The following is a 12,010-nucleotide window of genomic DNA, read 5'->3' as shown; positions in this document are numbered from 1 at the left end:
CCAAAAGATGTAGATCTTGTGCTGCCTTTCCAGCCCAGGCCCCCAGACAGGCCCAACCCCCTCCATCACCACCCCTCAGTCTACCCCAGCACTTAGCAAGTATCTCATAGGAAAAATGAGCCTCGCATCTAGATTCTAGTCTATAATGGCAGCTTGAATGGCCTCAATAGTTTCTGTAAACTAAGCTCAATCTTCAGCCTATGCCCAGACTTCACAAATGACCCAAGGAAAAAATGACCAACAATCTCAGCTCACCTGGAATGAGCTCTTCCTTTTCTGCTCCCACTGCTCTCTGATGTCCTTTAAAATATGGTTTTTGTAATTTATCCTTCTTTTTCCCCAATTGTTGCAGCACAAATGAAGACCTACTGATACTGACTACATCCTACCCAGAAGCAGAAGTTCTTTATGGATAACATTGAATATTCTAGAAAGAACTTTGTAGTTAACACTGGATATCTCAGAAAGCTTCTTGCATCTTCTTAGCAAACACAACAAAAGACAGACTATGCATAACTTTAATTAAGATCTTTTCCCATCTACCTGGTCTCTTGACTCTGTTCTGTTTACTTTGCTCTTGAGTGGTTAGGAGTGTAAATATACTTATCTTACATACTTTGAAAATTTAATGTATTTGGTATAATAGAATTTGTTCTTACTAAGGCTTATAAAATACCATTGCAACCTCTCGTTTTTTGTATTTTTAAAATTATGTGGGACTTCCCTGGTGGCGCAGTGGTTAAGAATCTGCCTGCCAATGCAGGAGACATGGGTTCGTGTCCTGGTCCAGGAAGATCCCACATGCTGGGGAGCAACTAAGCCCGTGGGCCACAACTACTGAGCCCACTTGCCACAACTACTGAGCCCACGTGCCACAACTACTGAAGCCCATGCGCCTAGAGCCCGTTCTCTGCAACAAGAGAAGCCACTGCGATAAGAAGTCCAGTCCGTGCACTGCAATGAAGAGTAGCCCCCGCTCGCCGCAACTAGAGAAAGCCCGCACGCAGAAACAAAGACCCAATGTAGCCAAAAATAAATAAATATTTTAAAAATTATGTAATTAATACTATGAATAGTAACAATCCCAAATGTGCAAATGTAAAAAGATATAAAAGGATATATAGTGAAGTCATTCCCATGACTTCTTCCCCCATCCACCAGTTTCCATTCCCCAACAGGTATCCATGATTATTAGTTTCTTGCTTATCAGAAAAGTTCAAATGCATACACAAGCAGATACATATAAACACAATTTCCCCCTCCTTTTCTACATAAACAGTAGTATACTATGCCTACTATTTTGCAATTTTTTTTTTTTCAAACATGAAAGGGAATTTGTCAGCTCGTGTAACTGAAAAGTCCATGGCTGATAGCACGGCAGCATCCAGGGCCTCAGACAATCATATCACAACCCAGCTTCTTTCCCAGTCTTGCTGCACTCTCCTCTGTGGTGGCTTCACCCTCAGGCTAGCATCCACCCCTCTTCCACATGGTGCTTCCCTCCCAGTCCCAGCTTCAGGATGACATCCTGACAGTTCGATAACTCCACCAAATAAGGCACACCGGCCATGTTCCCAGTGAACCCTAGCGAAAGTCTTAGGGAGAGCTGCCATTGGACTAGCTGGAATCACAGACCCATCTGTGAACCAGTCACTGAGGCCAGGATGGGAGGGTGATGCTGATTGGCCAGGCCCAAGTCACATGACCACCTCTGGATACCTAGGCTGAGAGAAGTCAGTCCGACAATGGCGACAATGGCGTGAGTCACCTGGACCAGGAATTGGGAAGCAGGGTGGTTCTCCAAAGGGATATCAAGGTGCTATGAATGGAAGGTCCGTCGCAGCTGAAAGCAGCAGATGTCTACTGCAAAAGATGCTCTTTTGTTGTTTTTGGTTTTTTGGCTCTTTCATGCCTGGAAGCTGCTGTTTTATGCCCAACACGTGTATAGCTGAGGCTGCACATGGCTCCCAGCACTGGCCAATTGGAAAATGCTGCAAGGTGAAGAGGGGCTGCTCTGTTTCCTTAGATTCTGTATTTGTCTATTTAATGTCTATTAACCACAGGGCCAAACTGACAGCCAAAGTTGTTTACATCTGCCCTGGGATCCTGCTTTCATGAACAGGTAAAGTTGTATAACAAATCCTCCAACTAATCCCGGATCCATTCCCACAACTACCTCCTTTATGTAATCCCACACACCATGTCACTATTTCCCCTTCCTTGAGTCAACCCAGGGCCAGTTACCAGGCATCTAGGGACAGCCCCTAAACCCCAAATTCTGCTGGAATTATTCAAACCAGGAGTTTATCAGGTAAACACTCAAAAAAAGTGGGGGAAATGGTCAGAGACAGGAGACAAAGAAAAACGTGACAAGTGGGACTTTATCCACCTAAAGATACAGCTGTTCAGCTGTTCTAAAAGATTTTGTTTAAGAGGGGAAAAAAGTAGGGGATGTTGAGAAGGGGACAGAGGAGGCTGCTGTCTAGAGGCACTGGGCCCTTTCCCTCCCTCTTTCCCCTTAAAGCAGAAACTAAAACCCACTGGCTTCAGGGAGCTAAAAGCCTAAAACAGAAGAAAAAAGGGTGAGCAGGGAATAGAGAAAAGAAAACAAAACCCTAGACAACAGGAGGAGAAAATTAAAGATTACTAAAATATTTTTGTATATATATATATATATATAAATAAATATTTTAACTAATACATAATAGATATATATGTATATATGATATCTAACTAAATTAAAACAGGTCTTTAATTTGACTCAATTGGAATTCGAAAATTTATATGTAAAAATGTATATATTAGAAGAATTTATCACAAAAAGATAAAAAAGGGTGCTGATTGGCTTTTGTGCCTCTGCAGCCTTGGTTCTAATTTAACTTTAGCATTTGCTAAAAGGTATCAACTGAGACAACTTTATAGACTTAATCAATACTGGGGCTCAAATTATAGTTATACCTGGGGATCCCACTAAATTTAAACATTGTACCCCCTATAATCTTAGAAAAGGAACTAAACATAAAATAGAGAAAAAAATAGCCTTTAACTACAGCCTTACCCAAGTTTCCCATAGTCATAATACCTATTGCTCTAAAAATATCTCACGTTGGGCACACACACTCTAACACAATGAATACTGAATTAAAATTAAATCTTTGGCCATTACAAATTGGCTTGATACAATGGAACTCCACAGACCCCTTAGTTAAAATAGTTAATATGGCCCATTGTAAGTTAAAAGAGGGCCTTCAAGGATTAAAACTTATTATATAAAACCTAATTAATAAAGATGTGATTGTTCCCACTGCTTTTCCGTTTGATGGCCCAACTTTGCCTGTTTCTGCTGGGAAAAAATAAAGGATGCTGTACTAGTTAGCTTGGGTTGTCAAGACAAAATACCACAGACTGGGTGACTTAAACAACAGAAAATTATTTTCTCAAAATTCTAGAGGCTGGTGCCAATGCAGGGGACACGGGTTTGAGCCCTGGTCCAGGAAGATACCACATGCCATGGAGCAACTAAGCCCGTGAGTTACAACTACTGAGCCCATGTGCCACAACTACTGAAACCTGCGTGCCTAGAGCCTGTGCTCCGCAACAAGAGAAGCCACCACAATGAGAAGCCCATGTACCACAAGAAAAAGTAGCCCCTGCTCGCCGCAGCTAGAGAAAGCCCACGCGCAGCAACAAAGACCCAACGCAGCCAAAAATACATAAATTTTAAAAAAAAATTCTAGAGGCTGGGAAGTCAAGCGTTAAGGTGCTGGCTGACTCAATTTCTGGTGAGGCCTCTCTTTCTGGCTTGTAGATAGCAGCCTTCTTGCCATGGCTGCACATGGTAGACAGAGGAAGAGGTATTTCTCTCTTCCTTTTCTTCTAAATTCACCAGTCCTTTTGGATTAGGGGCCCACCCTTACGCCCTCATTTAACCTTAGTTACCTTCATAAAGGCCCTATCTCCAAGTACAGTCATATTGACGGTTGTGGCTTCAACATTGTAAATCTAGGGAGGACACAAACATTCAGTCCATAACAGGTGCCTCATGGTGGATTACTACAACATTAATGCTCTGTTCCCAGCTATTAGGGCCCCCATACCCAATATCTGATACTATTAAAATTACGGACTCTATCCAACTAGTAAATATTTTGCTCTTATAAATTTGGTTAAAAACATTCTCTTGCATGCCTGTTTCAACAGCCTTTCAGCTGCAGTTTGCCTTCACTTCTGAAAGGACACAAGATACCTTTTCCAGGCATGGGTACCTCAACAGTTTTGCCACCACATAGAATCTTTGCAACACGATCTTCACTGTGTTCACCTTTCTCCAGGAGCACAGGTATGGCATTATATTGATGACATCCTCCTCCAATGAGACTCATTTAACACACTCTTTACGGACATGTAAGTTCAACATTTTTTAGTCCTTTTTGCGTCCGGTGGCAGTGTATTTACAAATTTTACTTCCAAATCAGCAGACACTTCCATTAGTGCCCTCAGAAACTCCTTCACTATAGTCTTTGGCAACCTCTTCTCATGTCTCCTGGTGTCTCTACACCACTTTTTTAAAAAAAATTGGAGTATATTTGCTTTATGATGCTGTAAACTTTGCTGTGTTAGTTTCTACTGTACAGCAAAGTGAATCAGCTCTATGTATACATATATCACCTCTTTTTTGGATTTCCTTCCCATTTAGGTCACTACAGAGCAATGAGTAGAGTTCCTTGTGCTATACAGTAGGTTCTCATTAGTTATCTATTTTATACGTAGTTGTATATATATGTCAATGCCAGTCTCCCAATTCATCCCACCCCTGCCTCCTCCCTTGGTGTCCATATGTTTGTTCTCTACGTCTGTGTCTCTATTTCTGCTTTACAAATAGGTTCATCTGTATCTACACCACTTTTGATGGCCGTAAGTTGCCCAAGAGTTTGTGATTCAAGAAACTACCCGTCTTAGCCTCATGCTGTACACTATTAAAACAACAAATAGCAGGCTACATCCTGGACTCTCCTGGAACTAGAGGCTATCACAGACCCCCAAGACCGTGACCCTCTGTACGCAGCTACCCATTATGCTTTGGGTCATGGACACTGCATCCCACAAGCTCAGCACAGCTACAGAGTCCTCCCTAAGACAGGATGGAACCAAACATGGGCCCTCTGGCATATTCCACCTCCAGGGGGTTGGGGGTGGCTTCCCCTGTCTTCAGTCCCTTGCCAGATGCCATGGTGCTGAAGGAAGTCTCCCCACTCTGAGACCCCTTGGCTTCCTGAGAAGCCCATTGGCATTAACTGAGTGAACAGCAATGCTGTTTGTAGACGATGCGAATGGCACTGCTAACCATCATATGTGATGGAGCTTCATGGAATATTGCTGCTTTCCATCCCTTAACCTGGATGTCCCTGATGAAGGACGGGACCCAAAGGTCAACACAGTTGGCCAAACTTTAGGCAGTCATCTTCACACTAGATGCTCTGGCCAACAAATGGTCCCACCTTCACATTTATTATAAACTATTTGGCTCTTACGTAAAAACTGTCCCTTCCAAGGTAGAAGACTGGGAATCTCTTACCTCATAGATACCCAAAATATAAATCAAAATCACACATGTCTCTACTTATATTGAGGCCGCAATACAAGGCCTTGTCAGGACCCTCCTTATTCCCTTTGGGGTTACAGACGTTACTGGTAGTAACCAAGACACACATTTCACTTTTCAAAATACACAATGCTTGGCTCTTGGACAAGGCATTCAGTAGAACTGCATGTCCTTAATAGGACCTAAATAGCCAGTTTAACTGAGAGAACTAATGGTCTCTTAAAATAACTCCTTTTAAGATTCCAGCCCAGGAAATAAACCTCTAAATGTGTCTTTATGTTGCCCCTGGCCTTTAACCTATCTGCAAATTTTCAATCCTGTCTCCATTCCATAAGGGCTGGAGACCAGATCTAGGCTCATACTCCGCTGACACCCATTAACTATAGATTGTCCCATGGGCCAGGCAGCTGCCTGCCTGATATGGGATCCAGCTGAACCCAAACTTCCACCATAAACAAAGCTAAAAAAACAAGTGCAGCTGTACACTTTCTGTTGATTACAGAAAGTTGGGGCACTTTCATTCGTTTACAATCCACGGGCCAAATTCTCCAAGCTCTGTTGTTTCAACCAACCGTGGCAAATGCTAAGATCCACACTAACCTGAGTGGATGCCCACTTCAAAGGGATATCCCAAGTCCCATATCCCAGATGGCATTGCCCTGGCCCAGGAGTTCACCACTGGAGATGCCATCACCCCAACTCAAGACCTCACCTTTGGAAATGATTTGCCCTCCTGTGCCAGAGATGACTTCACCTGGACACTGAAACCTCCACCCCAGTGGTGCCCATGGATGGCCTCTCCTAAGGTAAAAACTGGACACAGGGCAGTTTTGCTTTTCTTCCTTTGATATTAGATATTCTGTTTCTGAGCTTGCTGTCTGCTTAGCTTGTGACTCTTGGTATATCCCTTGTTCTCTGCCAAAACATACACCCCTAAACTCCCAAGCCTAAAGGGAAATCTTGTGGAGATTATTACTATCTGTGCCATTCTAAAACTTATAGAGATTATTACTTTCCCCAGAAGGCACCTCCCCCATGTCAGTCAACCCGTTGACCCCTTGGGGAGAGGACCACTCACTCCCCAGTGCTGTGTCCTACTTGTGCTCTGCATCTCGAACATGACCTCTCCTTCCCCTTGGTTACACACAATACCACTAATCTTTACATATACTTTGCTAAATTATCAGCTCATACCCTCCCACAACATAACTGCCTGACCCAAGAAATACACCAAGACGTTATTGTCACTCATACTTTTAACATACTGTACAACTCCACCAAAATATTATTAGAGACTCCTGAAATTTCAGATCTATTTTCTTGCCTAATGCCATATAAATGGAAAACCAGTTTTTCCAGTCAATTATGAACTGACCTAGAAGCACTCCTTATACTTCTACCTGTGTTCCTTCTTTCTACTTTCATAATAAAATGTTTCCTGTATCGTTTAGGACATCCTATGCCTTACTCCATAAAAGTCTCCTTATAATCACCCCAAAGTTTCTTAAAGTGATGCCAGATAACCACAGAGCCAATTGTTTTGTGTTTTCTTAGATTCTGTATTTAGCCTTTTGACATCTGTTAACCACAGGGCCAAATTAATAACGAAGGTTGTTTACATCTCCCCTACAATCCTGCTTTTGTGAGCATGCAAGTCATATTACAAACTCTCCAACCAATCTCGAGTTCATATCCACAGCCACCTCCTTTATCTAATCCCACACAACATGTCAATATTTCCCCTGCCCTAAATCAACCCAAGGCCAGGTACCAGACATCTAGGAACAGTTCCTGTCCCCCACAGTTCAAAAGAATTATTTAAACTAGCCGATCCTAAGCTATTTTCCCCGCTATAGCTTGCCTTTCCTGCAGAAACCCCAGTAAAGGCTCTGACTTTGGCTTTCCCCTTGCTCCTTTCTGCCTCTTGACCAAACCTGATGCTTCCCCATGTGGCCACATGTGGTGTGCCTCCTCTTCTTGGGAAACATAAGTAATAAATTATTCTTTCAATGGCATCACTTCTCTCCGTGCTGTCACTCAATCACTTCCATAAATTAAAATTCTGCAGTTACAGTTGAGACAGGAGCTGCCACTGCTGAGTTCTCAGAACTGGAACACCAGGTTTGTGCACGTATGTGCATCTGTGTGTGTGCGTTAAAGTGTATGTGATACAAATTTTACCATTTTAACCATTTCTAAATGTACGGTTCAGTGGCATCAATTACATTTGCATTGTTATGCAACCATAATCACTATCCATCTCAAGAACTTTTTCATCACCCCAAACAGAAACACTACCTATTAAACAGTAACTCCTTATGACACCTCCTCACCCCCAAATCCTAGTAACCGTTATTCTGTGTTCTCTCTCTGAATTCTAGGTACCTCATGTAAGTAGAATCATAAAATATTTGTCTCTTTGTGACTGGCTTATTTCATTTAGCATAATGTCTTCGAAGTTAATTCATGTTGTGGCATATATTTCATTCCTTTTTAAGACCAAATAATATTCCATTGCATGTATATACCACATTTGTTTATCCACTCATCTGCACTTGGTTTCTTTCCACATTTTGACTATTGTGAATAATGCTGCTATGAGCTTTGGTGTACAAATATCATTCTCTACATAACAGCCAGAAAGAGCTTTCTGTTCAGTCCCTTCCCTCATAAAAACATATGGTAAATTAAACCACAATGAGATACCATAGAATATCTACAGATAGCTAAAATGGAAAAGACTGACAATTCCAAGTGTTGGCAGGGATGCAGAAAATAAGAAACTCATACAGTGTTGGTGGGAATGTAAAATGGTACAATCACTTTGAAAACAAGTCCATTTTTACCAGTTACCCTATGACCCAGAAATCCCATTCCTAGATACTTACCCAAGAAAAATTAATGCATATATTCACAAAAAGACCTATACAAAAACGTCCATTGCGGCTTTATAATAGGCAAAGGGAAAAAACGCAAATGCCCATCAGTAGATGAATGGATTAATAAACTGTGGTGTGTTTATACAATTGCATACACTTGTTAAAGAATAATTTTTAAAATCTAGTATAATCATGACTCACACAGATATAAAATGAATGTGTCAAAGGTTTTATTTAAGTCATTAATTAATGAGAGACCCAGAAAGATATTACAAAGTTCAGAGGAAAATTCAAAGTACCGCACGCACATGTATATTCAAATGAGGAATAACGAAATGCTTTACAAATAGATGCAAAACCTGGCAGAACTGATCAGACCCACAGTGCAATAATAAAATACATCTCCTTGAACACAATTTGCATTTCTATACACAAGAATAGGTCTTTTAAAAAACTAACAGAGTTATTCTTTACCTCAAAGACAATGAAAGGTATGGAGCCCTCATAGAATCAGATATCCCAGAAGGGTGTGCTAGACAGCACCTTGTTTTTCACTGGATACTCGGTAATGTTTTTTAGACCATTTCAAAGTTTTTCACAGTTTTCCTCTACATTACACAGTAATAAAAGAGAATGAACTACTGGTACACAAACAGATGAAGCACACAGATACTATGTTCAGGGTAAAAAAAAGGCAGACAGAAAAGAGTATATACTGTATGATACCAGCTTATGCTGGGGGCAGAGGTAGACTCCACAAAGGAAGCTCCACAAGAGAATCTTATGGGGTGCTGGAAATGGTATATAACTTGATTTGGGTGGTGGAGATATATATATGGCATATATATATATATATAATACATGTAAAATCATTGATTTTACTTAAGATTAGTACATAAGACTCTCCCTATCCCACTTGCCCCCAAATCCAACAATTGCCATGTACCTTCAGAGTGAAGTCCAAACTTGAGGTCTGTTGTCTGTTTCCTCTTGTGTACCATTTCTCTCTATTTCCCCTTTTCCTGACAGTTTCTCAAACTTGAGGTCTGTTGTCTGTTTCCTCTTGTGTACCATTTCTCTCTATTGCCCCTTTTCCTGACAGGTCTGTTGTCTGTTTCCTCTTGTGTACCATTTCTCTCTATTTCCCCTTTTCCTGACAGTTAGTCTTTCCAGTTTCATGGCCTTTGCCTTCAAATCATACTTGTTATTTATCTCGCAGGTATCAGGACACCTTCTGAAAGCCTTACCTTACTAAGTCTATCTAGTCTACCTCTACCCCCAGAATAAGCTGGTATCATACAGTATATACTCTTTTTTGTCTGCCTTTTTTTACCCTGAACATAGTATCTGTGAGCTTCATCTGTTTGTGTACCAGTAGTTTTCTCTTTTATTACTGTGTAATGTAGAGGAAAACTGTGAAAAACTTTGAAATGGTCTAAAAAACATTACCGAGTATCCAGTGAAAAACAAGGTGCTGTCTAGCACACCCTTCTGGAATATCTGATTCTTTTGGGCTCCATACCTTTCATTGTGTGTGTGCAAATCTGCCATCCTAGGTGCCTCCATAACATGGGTCAGCATTCTTATAGCTTGTGTACCCTTTGAGTCTAAATGTTAGAGGCTTTATTCTTTTGGTAAATTATTCACACCTGGGCTTTGTCCCTATCCTGCTTCCTATGTGGCCTTTTTTGCTATTAAAAGTCTGCTTAACTTACTCTGCTTTTGCTTTTTCCTACAGAGTAATTTAACAGCGATGCGTTTTGATTGGCTGCACCGTTCGGTTTTGTTTTTGTAACATTTTTTAAAAAGGCAGATATCACACACAAAACAGGGCAGAAGCAGATTTTAAGTTTTTCTTAAAAGAGAAATAAATGAAGGAAGAAAAGAAAGATCTGGCATCACAGGGCCCACAGTACCTCGTGGAAACAATCAGCTGGAACCTCAGGTACTGCACACGTCCCTAGAGGCATCTGAGTTTGATACCCCTTTCTCCTTCAATGACAATTTCCAGTTGCTCATTTAGAAGAGAACGGGTGGGGCAGAGAGCAGCGTTACCAGGAGGGTGGAGAGGACAGCCAAAGCCTCAGAGACAGACGGTCAGAACCAAAGAGATCGGGGTGTAGAGCCTTGGCCTGGTCTGTGGGAACTAGTAAATCTCAGGCTCGCTTAAACTCCGGGGTTTTCAAGACCGCCACGGTCCAATTCCGGGTGCGTGCTTCACTTAAGTCTTTATCGACGCCACGTAACATACTTAAATCAAAGAACCCCACCAGCCCCGGAAGCCCTGAGTTCAACCGTAGTCATCTGACCTTGCATTCCAGGCTCTGATTGGGCTTTGGGAATACGTGCTCTTCCTTCTCAGACCCTTACGGGGACCCCGTCCCAGCAGCCCACGGGGGCGGGGAAAGGTGCCACGGAGCGACGGTATTGGTCGGCTTCTTCAGGACGCAGCCAATCGGAATTCGCCTACTTCCGGTGTGAAGTGAGCCGGCGCGCGGCGTCAGGGCGCGGCTGCGGCGCGGGCAGTTTGTATCGTGGTTCCGTCCGCTTCGAGACTGGGAGAGGTGAGTACCGGCGCACGCTGACTTATGGGCCCGTCCGCCTGTCCCAGCCCCGCTACTGGCTATGCGGCCCGGGGCCGGAGAGGAAGGCCTCTCCGGTTCCTCCCGTTTCCCTCCCCCGTTCGGCTAGGCCCGCTGAGTCCTCTCGTCGGGCGAACAGCATGCAAGGAGAGCGCAGACGCACATAGATCCTCAGATGGGGAAACAGAAGCCTGGGGGCGGGGGCGAGCTTTGCCAGGCTGTCCCAGGACCTTGGTGGCAGAACCGGCCTAGCACCCAGTATGTTCTTGTTCGTGTACTCCAGTGCCTACTAAGATGCCTGGCACAGAACAGTCACTTACCAGATTTCTGGCACTACCCCCATTTCCCTCCCGAGGGATAACCAAAACTCTGTACTTTGTCTGTGGCTTTCTACAATCATGAGCCAGGCTGCATGTATTCTTAGTATCTACTGTGTGCCACGTGCCCGGCACCCCTTTACCTTATAGTTGTAGCTTCGCAATACCCCAGCAAAGGGAAATGGTTAAGGACACAGACTGTATCAGATTGCCTGAGTTCGGAAGCCGGCTCCTGCATGTACTAGCTATGTGACTATCCAACTGTTACTTAAAGTGCCTCAGTTTCCTTTTGTCATATGAGGGAAATGACCTACTCTACCTCCTGGAGATTTTGTTATTATTGAACGACTTAATATATGCAATAAGTGCTTCAAAGAGTACTTGACAACATAGTAAGGGTTCTATTATAACCACCCAGAGAACTGGATAAGATTGTCCTCATTTTATACATGGAGACTCTGAAGCACAAACAATTGTCTCTGTGATGAAAGGGCATTTGGTGATTAAATGCTAGAAATAGGATTTGAACCAAGAACTGCCTGACTCCAAAACATCTTGCACAACATGGGGATTTCACCCTTACCCCTCACCTGCCCTTAGGTTACTTGGCACTTTGGACACCTAGTGGCC

General features: G+C 42.7%; 1 protein-coding gene and 1 long non-coding RNA gene across 10 annotated transcripts in view; one reads left to right on the top strand and one right to left on the bottom strand.

The window, feature by feature from the left end:
- LOC137202230 (uncharacterized) overlaps positions 1–10,942 on the bottom strand; it is a 39,202-nt gene extending 28,260 nt beyond the window's left edge. The window contains exon 1 of the long non-coding RNA XR_010932501.1: positions 10,398–10,942. This is a non-coding gene — a long non-coding RNA (uncharacterized lncRNA). The remainder of the gene's footprint in view (positions 1–10,397) is intronic.
- The window catches only part of BLM (BLM RecQ like helicase), a 99,858-nt gene continuing 98,748 nt past the window's right edge, over positions 10,901–12,010 (top strand). For 8 of the 9 annotated variants that reach the window (XM_067697325.1, XM_067697333.1, XM_067697315.1 and 5 more), the window contains exon 1: positions 10,901–11,045. The gene's annotated coding sequence lies outside the window, so the exon portion shown is untranslated. The remainder of the gene's footprint in view (positions 11,046–12,010) is intronic. The other variant, XM_067697345.1, reaches the window with a different exon arrangement.

The sequence above is a fragment of the Pseudorca crassidens genome, chromosome 1 (genome assembly GCF_039906515.1).
Source record: "Pseudorca crassidens isolate mPseCra1 chromosome 1, mPseCra1.hap1, whole genome shotgun sequence".
NCBI lineage: Eukaryota > Metazoa > Chordata > Mammalia > Artiodactyla > Delphinidae > Pseudorca > Pseudorca crassidens.
Note: the sequence above shows the minus strand (reverse complement) of the source record. Positions and strands in the feature narration are given on the sequence as shown.